Source organism: Struthio camelus, chromosome 5, assembly GCF_040807025.1.
Source record: "Struthio camelus isolate bStrCam1 chromosome 5, bStrCam1.hap1, whole genome shotgun sequence".
NCBI classification, from domain to species: Eukaryota; Metazoa; Chordata; class Aves; order Struthioniformes; family Struthionidae; genus Struthio; species Struthio camelus.
Window position 1 is genome coordinate 64,434,094 of NC_090946.1, and position 16,435 is coordinate 64,450,528.

Genomic DNA, 16,435 nt, shown 5'->3' on the forward strand with positions numbered 1-16,435 from the left:
CAGCCTACCAAATGCATCAGCAAGTGGAACGGAAAGCAATGAAGAGCTGCACTGGAAGGAGCGACAAGAGAAGGCAGAAAAGACAGCAGCATCTGCAGAAAGTTCCTGCAACAGCCTGTGCTCCTCTCCACGGCTACAGGGCAAGCGGGCTGCAAGGCTGAACCAGAGAGCAGCTGCCAGCCAGGCACAGCGGATAAGCAAGATCTGGGAAGGAAGGGGGGGGGGGGGGGGAGCTGGCACAGAAAAAACAAGATTCCCAGCTGAATTTATCCGCACCCCAGCAGAAACTGCTGTTGCCAGCTATGGCAAGAGAATTAGCCCCCGGCTGTTGAAATAACGTTCTGTTAGGAGGGTTTCTGTGTGAGCACCTTTTGGCCTCTCCACTGCAACAGAAAATCCTTATGATTATGGGTTGGCTTACCCACGGTATCATTCATTTACGCTGGGTCTCTTGGCACTACTCCACTCTTTTTGGCAACAAGTAACCTCAGTTAACAGCTGAAGTGATCTGGTAGATACAGGGCATCTGACACCTCATAGATTTTTGCCAAATTTCTCATCCCACAGCTTTCTCACAGCCGCAAAGATAAACTGGGCCTTGATAACCCAGACAGCAGGAACAAAATAATGGGGATTTTTTTTTTCTTTAAACCCCCTGTCCTGTAAACATTTATGGTCATGTTTACTTCTAAGGTCCAGCTAGTCCCACTACAGTTTAGCACTTCCATAAGCATCTGAAGGGCCAGAGAGAAAAACTGCTGTGGCTGTAACAAAATTTTGAAGCATGTTAGAGGAGAAAAGTCATTTTTATTGTTTGTATGCATGTACGGGGCTTTATTTCCTCATTTCCAGTATTTTCTTCCATAATGCAATAAAAGAAATACAACGTGAAAACACAATATCAAACCAAACCTCACATATGACAGCAACAAAAAGCTATCAGTGGAGAAACTCCTGAAAGCTACTGGACCAGCACTGGGCAATAGAATGGGGGTTTCAATAGAGCACAAAAGCAAATCCAGGCGTGAAAGGAGACGGGCTGTCCTGCTACAAGCCAGCCAACTGCCAAACTGTCATTTTGCTGTGCCGTTGAACAGAAGGCCCATGTAATGACAACCACAAAACTCATTTAAACTCTGAAAAGGTGACTAATGAGCTCATTCATGCTGCCTATAAATTATTCACTACAACACTGACCCCACTCAAGACAAACAGCAAAGTAAACTTTAAATACAGGGGTCTGGAGCCTCCCGCGTCGTGCGCGTTCTGCCTGTAAAACTCACAACCAAGCAGACGCTTTACTTGCTTCTGCCCTGTCGTCAAATTCCCTCAGATGCTCAGACCTGCTTTTTCACTACCCTTAATAGAGTTAAAGCAGCTGCAGCTGTTACGGACTTATTTCTCTGTTGCCCAGTTTTTTTCATTAGTAGTTATAAGTAATCACAATGTGCTATAAATAGCTTTAAACCATACTCTTCGGAAATTAAAGTTTGACCTCAAAATGAAGCCCAGGTCTAAATAAGTAAGAATACAACTGCACGTGCATATTTAATGAGGAGCAACCCCTCTCCAGAGTTTGTTTATTGATATTTCTATGAACATTTATGATCTGTGCCACAATGAAAACAGAGGATGTTAAAAACATTTTTATTTTCTAGGTGCTGGACTGAAAAAGTCTCTGCTCTGTTTAGAAATATCCCTTTTCTAAGAGTACTTGTGTTATCCTGTTTAGAATGAAGTAAGGAGACGGGTTATACAGTTCAATGCTCCCAGTACAAGCAGTGGTGTTGGCTGCTGCAGCGGCTGGAATATGCACTGGCTCTCTTCAAATGGTACTTTTCTTTGTCAGGTAAATTGCTCACGAAATTTAGAAGTTACAGTTCAGTAACTTGTGACACACTGAGCTAGCAATTACAAAGTGGCATTAAAGACATTTACTGTCTTGTATGACACGCAACTCATCTTCAGCTGAAAACAATTACTCACACCTCCAGTTACACAACCCAATTCCAAAGGTCAAAACCAACCAGATAAAAGTGAAAGCCAGGAATTACATAGCTAAAGTCCAATCACTATACCAACTAATGTAAGATACAAGACAAGGTAGTCTGTACATTATGGGAGACATAAAGCAACATAATATTGATATCTAAACAGGAAAGGAAAAAAAAGGAGTTAGCAAAGAAAGGTCACAAGTTCTTTCTGGCTTTTTCCATACCCCAGATCAAATAATCATTGCAATTTTAGCTAAGCTCTCTTTCCCTTCCAAAGTGGAAACGTTATAGCTAAGTAGTATATCAACTTTTGTTTGTACTGCTTAAAGGAAAGGACTTTACCACCTACCGACAACTGTATGATTAGTCTTCCTTTGTTTACATCCAGGATTCTGAATTTATCAGGCAGATGCATTGAAACTCTGTTGCCCTGTTAGTACTGCATTGTAAAATGGTGGGGGGGAAAAAAACCCAACCCCCCAACAAGCACCAGGACAGCAACGGAGCAATCTGCACCGCATAGCATGCAAGTCTTAACTTATCAGAAGCTCTCCACCTGACGAGATTCCTGAGCCGCTCATAGCTGAAGGGTGTTGGCAAAGAGCTGTTTGGAAACGGTGTCACATGCCGGACCCCACCAACCTGTCTGGCAAGCACAGTTCAGCTCCCCCATCCTTGGCACCCGCCACCCCACACCCTGCTTCTCATTTCCCTAATGACACCCAGCCGTGATGTCGGTTTTGCCCCAAGACATGGTCTGGTCCAAATAAAAACAACCCACAGCTGGCTGGAAAATCAGAGGAATACCAAGTCTGGGGGAGGAAAAGCAAACAAACTGACAGTACAACTTTTCCGGCTTTGTGTAACAGAGGCAGCGCTTAGCTATGACTGAAAATGAATCCCTTGACTAGACCATGCCACTCATCAACAATTTAAGATGTTCACAGAGCAAACAACTCCTGTATTCAACTCAAAGAAAAAGCCGCGGACCCTTGGAATTGCATAACGCCTACTTGTCTGGGTGTTGTACCATCCTCCCTCCTCACCTATCACCATGTGCAGGTCCTAATCCAAAAGCAGATTAACATTTGTGCCCTCCAGTAACTACAGGGCAGGCAGTGGGAGAGCACAACTCTGCAGAGCGAGGAGGTCCCTAATCATTGGCAAGGTAAGGTCAGTGAATATATTATTCTTACTTTCACTTATTTCTATTTATTGTAGCATCTACTGCAACAGTGTAGAAAGGAAAATAAATGGGCTAGAATAAGCACTGTCATCAGTAACTTACTCTTCTGCCACAGCACTGGGAACTTGCACACTCCCAGTATATAACTACAGCTGACGCTGGACTCTCAAACACAGCCAGCAGATTTAGGGAGTGAGGGACATGCTGCACTAAGGAGGGAAATGTGGGATGGTGGTCAGGTCTAAGGATACTCCCTGGCAGAAGACTCCCCTGCAAATCCAGCGCAGAGAGGGGTCTCTGGCACTTGATCTGCTATGGGGAAGTGATTCTGGCACATCCCACCTAGCTATGGACCAAGATCCTGTGGTGCGAGGCGCTGAGCAAACATAGGAAGAACAATTGTCTCTGTGTCAAAATGCAAGATTATTAGCCAAGTTCAAGAGACAACAGGGAGAACAAGGGGACAACAGGGCAAATTTGGCCACTTTGATGCACACCACTGGCTTTGGAGAAGGACTGTACGTTTACTGGAATTTGTTGGTGGCGTTCCTAACGCACTTGTACCAATGTCTGGCTTGGAGTCTACAAAACCCCCCAGGCTTGCAGAACTGGCCATGGCAACACTCCGGTGGACCTCAAGTGGCTGACTGCCATGAGTGAGGAAGCATGTGTGTGCAGGCATGTGTGGCAGGAAGTCCGTATGTGTGTGCACGTTCCACAGCAAGTATGAGCTTAAGTCTCTTCAAGGCTGGGATTTTAGTTGTCAAGCAGCTAAAGCAGGTCGTTCCTGAAGTTAACAGGTTCCACTTGAGCAGGGTTTCTCCTTTCATAAGTGAGACAGATGGAATAAGATCCTCAAATTTATGCCTGTGTTTGCCTTATTGAGTGGGAAGTGCAATACTGGCGCCTGCAGAGTCCTTAGGGAGGTGGGCTGAGCTGCTCCCACACCCCAACATATTGTGGCTCCCCTGTGTGCTATTTGATTGCATCCCTGGATTTATGCCAGTGCTAACATAAACAGCACCCAACCCTCTACCTTTATTTCTCCCTTTATGTCACCATTACCTAACTCCATTTAGCTTTTTAGCAGTACACCCTAAGAACTGCAGTAGTTGGCTGGGCCAAAGCTCCTCTTGCCATGTCCTGAGGAAGAGCAGGGCAAATGCACAGTGATACTTTGCCGCATATTCCCTTACTTCTCCAGATCTGTTGCTTAAGAACTTTTTCAGCTAAAGATGCGATCAGATGCTGTGCTATGCTTTAAGCCCAAAGAAACTTTTTCTTCTATCAATTTGTCTAAAAAAGCTTCAGGTAAGCTTCAGCATGAACAAGAGCCTGCAGCAAGGAGTTCCACGTTTTAACTACGGACCGTGCAGAAAAATTTCTTCCTTTGCTTTAAACCTGCTCCCTGAGAACTTTACTTGAAGCCTTCTATTTCTTGTATTATTAAAACAGTAAATAAATTTTGTGCGAACATCTAGAAGACGTCTCATTTTTGCGTAGACTTCTTTTGATTTTATAATTCCTTTTTTACTACTAATACTTCAGAGAATGAAATGTGGAATCGAGTGTAACTAAAGAATGTACTGTATGTGTTTATGTATTTATTATGTAAATATACAAATACATAAACACATAAATACATAAACAAACATACCTGTCAATGAGCTAATCATACAATCATAGTTACCAATACTGTGTCTACCCAAATATGAGAAAAGAGTGCTAAGAGTCCTAGCAACAGGCTTCCCCTCGTTGTCACAGCTTGCTTTATAGTCTCAAAGTACCTGAAGCTTTCCCAAGCGCTTAATATGGCCCAGAAGCAGCTCGCTCCAGCTGACACCACGCATGGAGAGAAGGGAGCTGGAAGAGGCTGTCCCGCACCGAAGCCCTGACCCCTGTGAAAAGGGAAAGCCCCTCTCCAACAACCTGTATCATCATCATACACAACTTCCTTGTATTTGCCTGGATAAGATAATAATAGCTGATAAATAAGGGTGAACATCTATGCAGGAATGTCTTAAGTTTTGCCCGAAGTATCATGAATTCCTCACCCGCGCTTACAGCTGCTTTGGAGCGCTTTCGAAAGCCCTGCACAGTGCAGGGCAGAAGAGCTGCCCGTTTGGAGGCACAGATCGGTGCTGTTTTGTGGATCAGCTGGCAGGATGTTTTCGAAAGCAGCTCAGTTCAGTCAACAATCTCCCTCTAGAGTCCAAGTACATCACCTCAAAAATATGTCTCAGCTCTTCTGGCGCAGAGCCTGGGAACCCAAATTTGTTTCTGATCCAGGTCCTCCACTTGGCAGCACAACAAATTGCTGTCCTGCCACCAGGATGGATAAAGTCATTTTTCACTCATTATGCTATTCAAAAATAGAGCACGAGCTTTATTTAAAACACGAAAGCAATACACTGTACTTCAGGAAATCAACAACGCAAAAAAAGCTCTTTTGCTTTATAAACCACGAGGACAAGGGATTGAGTTAGAACAATGAGCGCCAATATCCCAAGGAGTCTGACCAGAAAAAAATGTGCTCCGATTACAAATGCTACTGCTCTCAGTCTCGTGCCTAAGCCTGAAGTTACATCTGTGTCAGTCAGTCTGGCTTTTTCTATGGATCACCAATATTTTTCCCCATAGTCTCCAGAGTCTCCACATGGTACAGACTCATTTCAGCTGCCGGCTGGGATAACCTACAGATGTTTTCCTTGGACTGCAGTTAGTTATACCTCCGTTGCTCTGATTGCACCTTCCTCAGGTGCCAGGCCTCATGCTTTCAGCCTCCCCGGGGTGCAACGCTACAGCTGCTCTCACTGCGAGAGGCAGCCCTGCAAAACAGCATCCTGTGCGTGAACCCTGCTTATCTAACAGCCTGGGAGGACGCTGCTGGGCTCCTTTCTGTCGGAGGCTTGTGACACTGATAAAAACGGCCCCCATAAACCAAGGCGTTATTTAACAGCTAGATAAAAAAGAATAGGCACGTGTATCTGGTATCGCCCAGCTGCAGTGTGGCTATGCCTGACTCATTCGGCAGTTCCTGGGTGACCCTGGTTTCCCTCAGCAGTTCTCCGTTGGACACCCCCAGCCCCAAGGAGAGAAGGTTTCTCTGCACGAACTCCCGGCGCTGATTTGCTGACCTTTTTGTGCACAGGAGCCTCCTGCCCTAGCACTGTCTGTCACCAGCTCTAAAGGTGTTTGTGGCAAAGTGATTTACCTGGAGCTTTTACTACTGTCTTGGTTATTTTTCCTATTTACCTAAATCAATATACTCATACAGTAAACATCCCAAAACTCCAGTCAATATAGGGAATTCATAAGGTATTACGGATTTATAGATATTTACAGCTTTGATTAGAGATCCTTAGATGGATGGCACACAGAGGCACAGCCAGTAGATTAGATTTTTTCAGTACTGATGCTAACCTATAAGAAAAGGGCTGTAAAGATTTAAGAGCCCAAGTCTCACTGACTTTTAATTGACTTTCACTGAAGTTAGCATTGTTAATGCCTTCAGGTACTTTCAGAAGTGTCTTCTTAAAGCCCTGCCTGTCTCTCCACACGGACACAGCGCACACGTGGAAAGGGAAGGCAGTTACTAGCAGGATACTCTTCTTAAAAGGATCTTGACTGAAGTTTGCCCCTGCCCCCATTTCACTGGAACATGGCTTCAGCCTTCAAAGCCCGTCTTTCCCTGGTCGCGCTGGGAGAGGGCAGCCTACGAGCCCCTTGCCGCGGCTTGTTCAATGCCCTCGTTTATTGCCTGGGAGTCAGACCTGAGCAGGCAGGTGGCTGCGCTGCGAAGCCAAGGGTCACTGGGGACAGGCTCGCGGAGCGCTCCCTGGGCACCGCTTCGCCTCCGAAGTAATGAAAACTGCTTAAACTTCAGGATACTGCATTCGTTGCTGAAAACGGCTGAGGGGGCAGCTTTCCACCTACCCACGCTGCGAAACAGCAACTCCACTGTGAAGGGAGCCTCCCTCGCCATGAGAGAGGCCACAGCTCCAAAAACTTGGCAGCTGCAGAGCCTCTGCCTAACACACGGGCTTGGAGACCGCTGCCCTCCCGCTAACGGTTAGCGACCCCGCAGTGCAAAGCTCTGCACAGGAACGAGCGTGATCCTGGGGGAATTTGGCCCACAGCCATTGCACAAACCGGGACAATCGAGCTGCTTGTGGCTGCTGTCAGTCCCGGACTTGCCTGGGAAGGCTGCATGGAGGTGGCACTGGCGGCTCTGCTGGCCAAGGTGCGAGCAGGCAGCTCCCGGCAGTAAGCGTTACGGGGAGCGCGTTGCCTCCGCTCGCCGGCAAAGACAGCCACCGGCTCAGCCTCCAGCGCTTCTCTCCCTTCCCCAGCACCAAGCAGGGCTGGGCGCCTGGGCACACGGGGGCTCGCGTTACCCCAGGGAACAAGGCACCAGTCCCCATGGAAACAGGACTTCACACCGGACTGGGGATGCATCCTGCCACAGCTCTTTCTGGGGTGAAGCAGGAGTGGCTCTGGCTGTGACCTGAAAGAAGAAAAGCTGTGGAAAGAGGAAAGAATCTGTGTTTCTTCCCATACGCATTATCCCAGCGTAACACCTGGACGCTTCCCTTTCCCCTTCCAGGTGTCCGGCTACAGAGGGCAGGAATAGCGTGGTACTCGGCTTAATTGCTCTCTCCTTGAACCGTCTCCTCCTGCCCTGACAATATTAGCTGTAATTTCTAACTTAAAGTGACAAGATGATAACACGTTCTGTTAAGAGTTTCTTCTGCGAATTGTTTCAGGACTGTGCATAGTAAGTAGTGGTTTAGGTCCTACTCCTGGAAGGTATTAATGCACAGCTCTGTGCAGACTGAGACAGCAGGCTCAGCCCAAGGGAGGACCCAGCCAGTCCAGAGGATTAAACAACTGCCAAATAATTTCTTTGCAAAGTCCATTTCTTTCACACGTAGATTGTCTCTTCTTTGGAACTACTAACAAGACTCCACACTTGGGACTCTCCTACAAAAATCATCAATATTAGGAAGCTAGTTGAAACAAAGAGGAATCACAATTTCCTTTCAAGTGCGCTAATCTCTAAGGATAGAACTACTACAGTGTAGGGACAGCCAAACTATGACAGGTCCTATAAGCAATTTAACCAGGCTTGCACAAAGATTTACTCAAACTCACATACCCCATGGCTGTACTACTTCAAGACAGCTTGTTTGGAGTTCACTGGGTTACCTCTACACAGCACTATGCTCCTGGGTTTCTGCCCTGTAAAAAAAGAGATTCTCTGCCCAGAAACTTCTATAAGAACGTTACACAGATTTCTTCTACTTAAGTAGGCCTGACAGGGAAAAATACATATGCAAAATTTCAGGGGAGCCAACTGATTTCTGATCAAGATTAGCATCTGGCAATAGCTACAGATTTCCATGGATTCATCTCTCCCAGCATAGAAGTCATATGTCTGATGCTAACTCATACACTTTCGGAAAAATCTTGTGTAAATTAATACAAAGTATAGTAACTTCCCTCCCTGTTTTTCAGATCATCCTCTAGAATAACAGAGCAACGTATCCCTGTTAAAGGATTTTTGATCCACTTTCAGAACTCTATATAAGGAGACATTTCTGTATTTAGCTCCAATTAATTTGACTTCAGTGCAGATATGCTGGAGCCAGAAATAGAACCTAGACTGTTTGACTCCCGCTTTCTGTTCTAGCCGCTCCGCTGTGCTTCTCTGACAATGAGAGGCACGTTACGTAAATGTTAGTTTCTCTTGGCATTACATATTTTCAGCTGTCCTTTCAAATGCACTCTACTTCAAGTGGGCTGCCATGTATATGTATTTTAAATCAAACACTTTAGTTTGACACTTTGCAGAACTAACTACTTAACAGTACAAACCTTGGGATATATCAGCTAATTACTAAATTTATGTTTTTTGTCAGAATATATCTGTCAGAGTTCATTACCCTGGTGACTGCAGCGAGCTGAGGGTAGTTTCAGAGTATCAGGCACAGAGACAGCAACTCTAGAAACAATCATGTAAGAGCGAACAAATAGCAAGGGGATTTCAGCAAGAAGTAAGGCCAGGGCAAACATCTCTAAGAAAAACTACATGGGATTGCTAACAACCAGCCCCATGCAGGCCAGGTCTCGCTGTTGAGTATGTCAGTTTAAGACTTCGCAAGAATGACCTCGCTTGGGATGCCAGCCGGAGGGCCTCGGAAGTATAGGCCTTTCCAAATTGGCACCAAATTCTACACTCTTTATTCTTGGAATAGTTTTGTTTACGTTATTGCAATTCTGGGTAAGGATTGCAAGATATATCTCTGAGATCAGACCTCTGATCCTGCCTGTTTACCACATTGATTGGGCTCTTTTAGACTCTGATCTCACCATTCCTACTTTGCGCAGGCTCCCTTCCACTAGTAGGCAAAAGAGGAGTTGTGGGACAGGGAATTAAAGTGGGATTCAGCTGAAAAAGCTGAGGCAGAGCAGAGAATGATGAAAACACATCATCTGCCACGAGCAGTCTTTGCCATGGTTAAATTTTGACTGTAGACTCCTCAAGCAGAGAGATGATCCTCTTTCCCTGTGGGGCACCAGCCACACTTACACTGCCACATAAATATTAAAATAATATTTGACGATTAATTAATAATGGCTTCCTTTTCCTCAGGACCATCTCTCAGCTTCTATAAAAAAATAAACATTTCCATTCTTCTAGAGTCAAACACCAACAATCATTCAGAAACTGATCTCCTCGCAGCAAATTCACTTTCCTGCCCCCTTTTACTAAGGCATTATTTTCAGCAGTCTTGGACATGAGATTCTGCACTATTCACAGGCTCGCTGTTTAAGAAATAAACAGCGACTCAGAAAGCCTCAGAACCCACAATAACCAAACTAAACATCAAGAACACGAAGATCATGAAAACATGAATTGATTTATTCCCTCTTGCTCTAGAACTGTGTCCTCAACAGTGACAAAAGTCTTTGAGGAAAAAACATTTTAGATGCTATCAGGAACTGCCTTGGGACACCTGTAGTCCTTTGGTGACTGCAGAGATGGACATCTGGCTCTTATTTTTCTTACAGCTTCCTTGCATCAGTTCTAGTTTTTCGCCTGCACCAGATCAAGCATCTGTAAAGCTGGAAAACCTCTGTGGGTTCAGCAGCTGCAGGACACTGCCACCCCACGTGGCACGTCCCCTCCACCACCATGCGCCTCCCCGACACGTTCCTGGCACGGCCCTGGCCGGCCTTCCCACTCTCACACTGCAAGCCCACTCGCCGAGCTGCCATGCAGCCTTTCGGCAAGTCTTCTAGCTTCCAGCCACTCTCGCACCCCTCCCAGGTAAAACAAACAAACAAAAAACCCCTCTGTTTTTTCTCTGCCTTGTTCTCCTGGCTGCTCCTCCAAAGCCAGCTTCTGGCTGCCTGACTTCACCTCTCTCCCACTCCATCACCTTCCCAGATGTCAGAGCCTACCACAGCTCTCCTTGCCAAGGACACCACTACCTCTCTTCTTCCTCTCCCTTTTATTTTTTCTTTCCAATAACCAGCCTTATCCCTTCCCAGCTGCTAAGTTCTGCAGGTGTCAGCCACCTGGAAATCACAGACCATTCTAAGGCTTAAAATCCAATTTGGCTTTTGAGATAATTATTAAGATAATTATGCCTTTTAAGTAGAATTCTGTTTCCTTGTGGAAAAAATTTAACATCGTCTAGGACATCAACATATGTCTAGGAAATTTCTTCATGGTATTTTTGCTGATAATGAATGTCATCTCTTAATAATCCCCACGGCCCTCTTTAGAGACAATTATTATAAAAACAGATCTTCCTAACGAAGATGGACTTACTGAGTCCAGAAGTTTTAAATCACTAATCAGGATGGCAGTAATACTCAGTGCAGCAATTAGTTTTAAAACTAGTTTTAAGATGAAGTTGGATCAGCTTATGAAAGGGATGCTACAGCCCGGTGATGGGTGATAATAAGAGTCAGACCCTGGTGACCAAGAGGCCCTGTGTGCCTAACACCTGTGCATCAATAATTTACTTAGATCTGATTAAGTCATATGCAGCATGTGTCTGGACTTGTATGTGTTATACAAGTGCAAAAGGACTAAAAGCATATTAAAAGATTGCAGGAGAAAGAAAAATAACCAGAGACCCATAGGCTTCTGCATACTGCAGGAAACACTATACGGAACAAAATGGGAAACCCCAAGCTCAGCCCAGAGCTAATGGGGCACACGAGGGCTGTGGGAACTGCTAAGACCTAAGCAAGAACCTACACGTCTGTAAAAGTGAGAGACACTGCACTTCACCTGCTTGTCCTGCACATGCTAAATAGGCAGCCTGCATGCAAGAAAATTGCTCAGTAAAAGCTTCATTCCATCAAGTGCCAATAGTTACTCCACATTTTTAAAGCATCTAGTGAAAGGACAGTACCTTCTTCCAGGGTCCTCATCTCACCACACAGGATGACATTCACCACTATGCTAAAACAGTTTTTTTTTTAAATTCATATCTGCAGGAGCAACTGTAAATGCCTGATTTGGGCAGATGAGTAAGGACTTAGATCTTCAACTAAAATCCTGCAACTTCCACAGTCCTCCACTCAGACGGAAGGCACTTAACTCCTTACAGGAGGAGGGCCTAAACAAATGAGTGCAATTAAACCATAGATAATGTATCTGAACATGTGCATTGCTCATTTATTTAACAAGCACAGTTTAGCTTTAATTATTTATGATAACACTTCAGAAGAAACTAGTAAACAGAGTGCAGTATATTCCACCAAAGTAATAAAATGTTTGCTGTGTGAGACTGCTCCCTGGTTTTCTGCTCTTAAATCTCTGCTGAGACAGGGATTCAAACCTCACTTAGTAAATGAGTTATGAGGTGTATGGATTAGGGCAAATTAGCAATTTGTGGTTGCGTTTGACTTCAAAAAAATTTAGCGAATAAAATAATTAGCAAGATTATGAGCAAAACAGACCGGACTTTCCATTAACATGAACAGTCTTATATCTTACCCTGAGTGTCACCTCACCTATATATACAGGGTGGTAAGTAGGTATGAGTAACTCTAGGAATCTCTAGACCTTCCTCTTACTTCTCCTTCCTCTTACACCTGGAAAATCAGGAGCGGTTGCAAATCAGGGATTTACTATACAAGTACCAAACAGGAACTGAGGCCTTGGTCCCTTGCACAAACTAATGTGGGATCAGAGACGTTGCCCCCTGAAAAAGCCCACAGCCTGGCTAGGACAGAGGAAAGTAGTACCCTGCATGAGCAGACTAACAGTCGGCATACATCCAGTTAGTGCCAACAGCTTCTTATGCGCTGTTGGGGAGGAGCCTTGTCAGGGAAGATAGAAAAAGGAAAGGGGCCCATAAAAGCAGAGGGAAGAAGAGGTCCAGGCGTGGAAAAAGAGCAAAGGAAGAAGATATGGGAAGAGGAGCAGAAACACAGTCCCCCCAAGGGACCCCATCCTGCCTCAATCTGTGCCACAGCAGTGTGACAGTCCTGTGCATCTCCATCCAACCCCACAGCAGCACATGGGGCAAAACTCAAGCAAGGGGAGAACCTTGCTGAACTGCCCTCAGCTCTTAGTCTCAAGCAAAAAGACTTTCATTAGAAGAAAACATAGATTAGTTCACACGATAAAGGAGATCTGAGTCATACCATTAAGCTTACCATCTTAACACTTCTCCCCAGTTTTCCCTTCAATAAGCCAACTGCTCTATCTCGCTTCCTTGGTATTAATGGTTTCTTTCTGTTAACCTAGGGCTACAAAACCGCTGCTTCTCGTCACTTCATTACACGAGTGTGAAAATGCCGACAGCCCTTCTGCAGCTGAAACCTGGCAAGGAAGCGCTAGCGTAGGAGGATGGAAGACTATACCTGTTGCTGCAACACCAATACACTTCTTTGCCTTCCTTCCAAATCCAGCTATTTTAGAAGGAAACAGCTTTTTTTTTGGCTGTTTGTCTCCCTCTTTGTTATCAAAGCCTTTTCTCCCTGTACATGTTTCTTCTTGCTACTGCCTTCAGAGATCACTGGAAACTTCAGTGGAGAATGAGAGGCCATTTCAGCAGAAGAAGGACTGTGCTAGTGCCAATACCAAGGGCCAGTTCTCAGTTGTGCTATTGCCTGTCAATCTCCATAAAATAGGCTGCAATCTCTTAGTCTGGATTAGTGCATCCAAGGGTGTAAAATATAATGGTCTGCAGCTGAAAATATTCCTGTGTCATACCTCTACTCGTTGCCTACCTGAGGCTACTGCAGCGTGTAAAGAATCTATGTTGTCTACTGAAATCCCAAAATACCTGCTAATAAAGCTCCTCACACTGAGCACTACAGGGCAACTTCTGGACGCTTGAACTGTTAACATGTTAAATCAGTTTACATGGATTTTTGATGAACGAACGTACAGCAAACTTGTAGGAACTGATGTCCAACTCAAAACCGTTCTGATGAACAGAAATACAGAAAGGCTATGCAAACCCTTCCAGTCGGCTGCGCATGAATGCAGTGATGTCCAAGTGTCATGCCAACCTGGGAGTGCTATTCACTAGGGAAACCTAAAACTAAGTTTAGTACTTACCTGGAATCAATTCTTTTGCCCTCACTCTATAATAAAGTCAGGCCTCTTCTTTAATGAAAAAGGTGATATTCACTCTAGCTTTGCCTTTTCTGTATTTTGACTTAAGGTATCACTGACTGTGTTTTATAGTATCGCTCCTGCAGAGCAACCTTCCGAAAAGGTCAAAACAAAACACTAGGAGCCAAATTCATCGCTGGTACAACTCCATTGACTTCAGCAGCATTACACCTGGGATAGATCCGGCCTTAACTGTTTCCATTAAGGTAAGTGGAAAAGAAGCGTACTTGCTGTCTTAACTTTACTTTTCAATTGATCTGTTCTGTTCTACTCCGTGTGTTTCATAGCAATCAATAGGAATATATCTATTAGAGAAAGTTACAGCAGAAAACATCTAAATAGCTTTTGAAAAAACTTGGCTTCTCAATTTGTAATGAATGTCAGGGGCATGAGAAGGTAGCAGACATGCAGTGTGCACTGAAGTGCTTTATCTTTCAAAAGAGGATAGATGTAAGCAGCTACCATAAATGTTTTTATGTATAAGCTACATTATAGTAAACAGAGATCTTACTCAAAGATCTGCTCTTGACAGGAGACGTGAGCTGCCATCTCTGAACAACAATGTCAAGAACAGCTCAGATGTTACAGGGATGGACACCATAAGCACTTAACCTGGAGTAGATAAATAGTTAGATAAGGTGGAAATAAACAACTTATTTGGGATTGTGTTCCAAATCTCTCCTACATCGTGTTCTGCACTGTACCACATCAGCCATCCTTTTTCTAGGCAGAGAGGTAAGACTGTAGGAAACTTCTTTATATATAAAGTGCTTGTTTTCGTTTCCAACCCTTTGCACGCTTCTTGCTTCAACCCTTCTTTTTATGCCATCTAGGCATTCTACCGCTAAACCAATGTGCATTACTCCAGCTGAAACACCACCCAAAAGCACCAAAGCACCACTAACTGAGCCATTTTTAATAAGTGACCTTGGAAAAAAATCACAAATCAATCTTTTGGATCACTTTCTGTCATTGAGGCTGTCATGACATAAGAGAGCACTGCCAGAATAGACTGCTTCCAGCATTCAATTTTAGTCATGTGTCTATCTTAATTTGAAGTTTGACATTTCATTTAAATCTCTGCCTCAGAACTGGCACAAATACCTACTAATGCTAGCCATTATTCTCGATTTTAGTTATTTCATTTCATTTCAGTGGTCACATTTCCAGCACGGGCATGCATCATTGCATTGGCAGCATCCGAAAGGTGGTGTTGCAGGTCCTGCTTAGCAAGGTGCAGCTAGCTGCTCAGACTGGGACAGGCAATGGAGAGACCAAGAGACACAACACAGCAACGTGAAATTACAGTTGCATCACTCCCACGTACATACGCTATTTATTGATTATAGATGTGGAACGGGGCTTTTTAGACAGCTTCCTCATTGAAAGGCTCATTTGTTGCTGGAATACTACTATGCTCACCTACAGCTACAGCACTTGCTCTTTTGCTTATGCCTCTGCCGACAAAAGCAGATAAGTTTAAGGTGGTCTTAGTGCTATGAAGGATCAGGCACAGTAGTAGATCCACGTCCCATCTCTTTCATGGTATAAAGGCTACAGTCCCCTCTGTCACATAGCAGAGATTTACACATGCTCTCATTGACTTCTTGTTTGAAGCCTCCATTACAAAACTCAGAAGGATTATATCAGTTCTAACTATTACACAGATCCTTCACAATCTATCTCATGTAAGCTCAGTCAGCACCAGTGACCAGGTCCCAGGTGCTAATGGCCATCATTTAAGGGTTGCTTTTAATGCACAATCAGTCAAGGAAAAAGCAATCATTTTAAGGGATACTAATATATTGATTTACTTTGCATCACTGGAATGCCTTACCACAATGGATGAGATATTCATGACCAGTGTGTTACACTACTCCCTGCAAAAATATTCTGAAGATGTACCTCATGAAGCAAAAAGGATTATATTTAGAAAGGAGTTTTTTTCAGCTCTTCATATTTGCTTGCTCTTCTTTTAAACTGAGTATCATTCACTTTAACTTACATATTCTGAACATCTGTGCAGCTCAGAGTAATTCAATTTTCCCACCACAATCAACAAAAATGTTCTTCTCTTGATCACTCCAGTTAGTACATTACTCTGTGGCCACTTCAGTGTCAAATTTGGTCTTCCCTGCAATACCCAAATGCTTCTAACACAATTTGCAGCCTACTCAGAGAGTACTTTCCTGGAAATAATGTTAATCAGCATAATTTCTCCTCTTATTTTAAGGAGCTCTTGATTGGGTGCTTTCAATCAGCTGTTAGTCAGAGTTACCTCAGGATTTCTGAAGTTCCTATGGTGAAATGGGACAATGCCATTTAGCAGTCAGAGAGCATGTTTAATGGATCACACTAATCTCAAGGAGGGCCTATGAAACTCTAATTTGTCAGGTTTCATTACATTCAATAATGACTGTAATTTTCCTGAAGCATTCTGCTCACTAGAAAATTACGTACCATAGTTTTGCACCCCATTTTGCCTAATACTGTATTCAGAAAAATTGAAGGCATCTAGTTCTTCCCTGCCACTACCCGGAACAACAGGCCTGTGAAAGAGGGGTTAAGAGTTCACTGTCAAACGTATTTATCTCAAAAGCAAGT

General features: G+C 44.1%; 1 protein-coding gene across 18 annotated transcripts in view; it reads right to left on the reverse strand.

The window, feature by feature from the left end:
* The window catches only part of FOXN3 (forkhead box N3), a 223,241-nt gene that overhangs the window by 148,845 nt on the left and 57,961 nt on the right, over positions 1 to 16,435 (reverse strand). The window contains exon 1 of one of the 18 annotated variants that reach the window (XM_068946788.1): positions 2,344 to 2,545. The exons of 16 other annotated variants lie outside the window; for them this stretch is intronic. The gene's annotated coding sequence lies outside the window, so the exon portion shown is untranslated. Of the gene's footprint in view, positions 1 to 2,343; positions 2,546 to 16,435 lie in introns of those variants that run through there. One more of the 18 variants, XM_068946776.1, reaches the window with a different exon arrangement.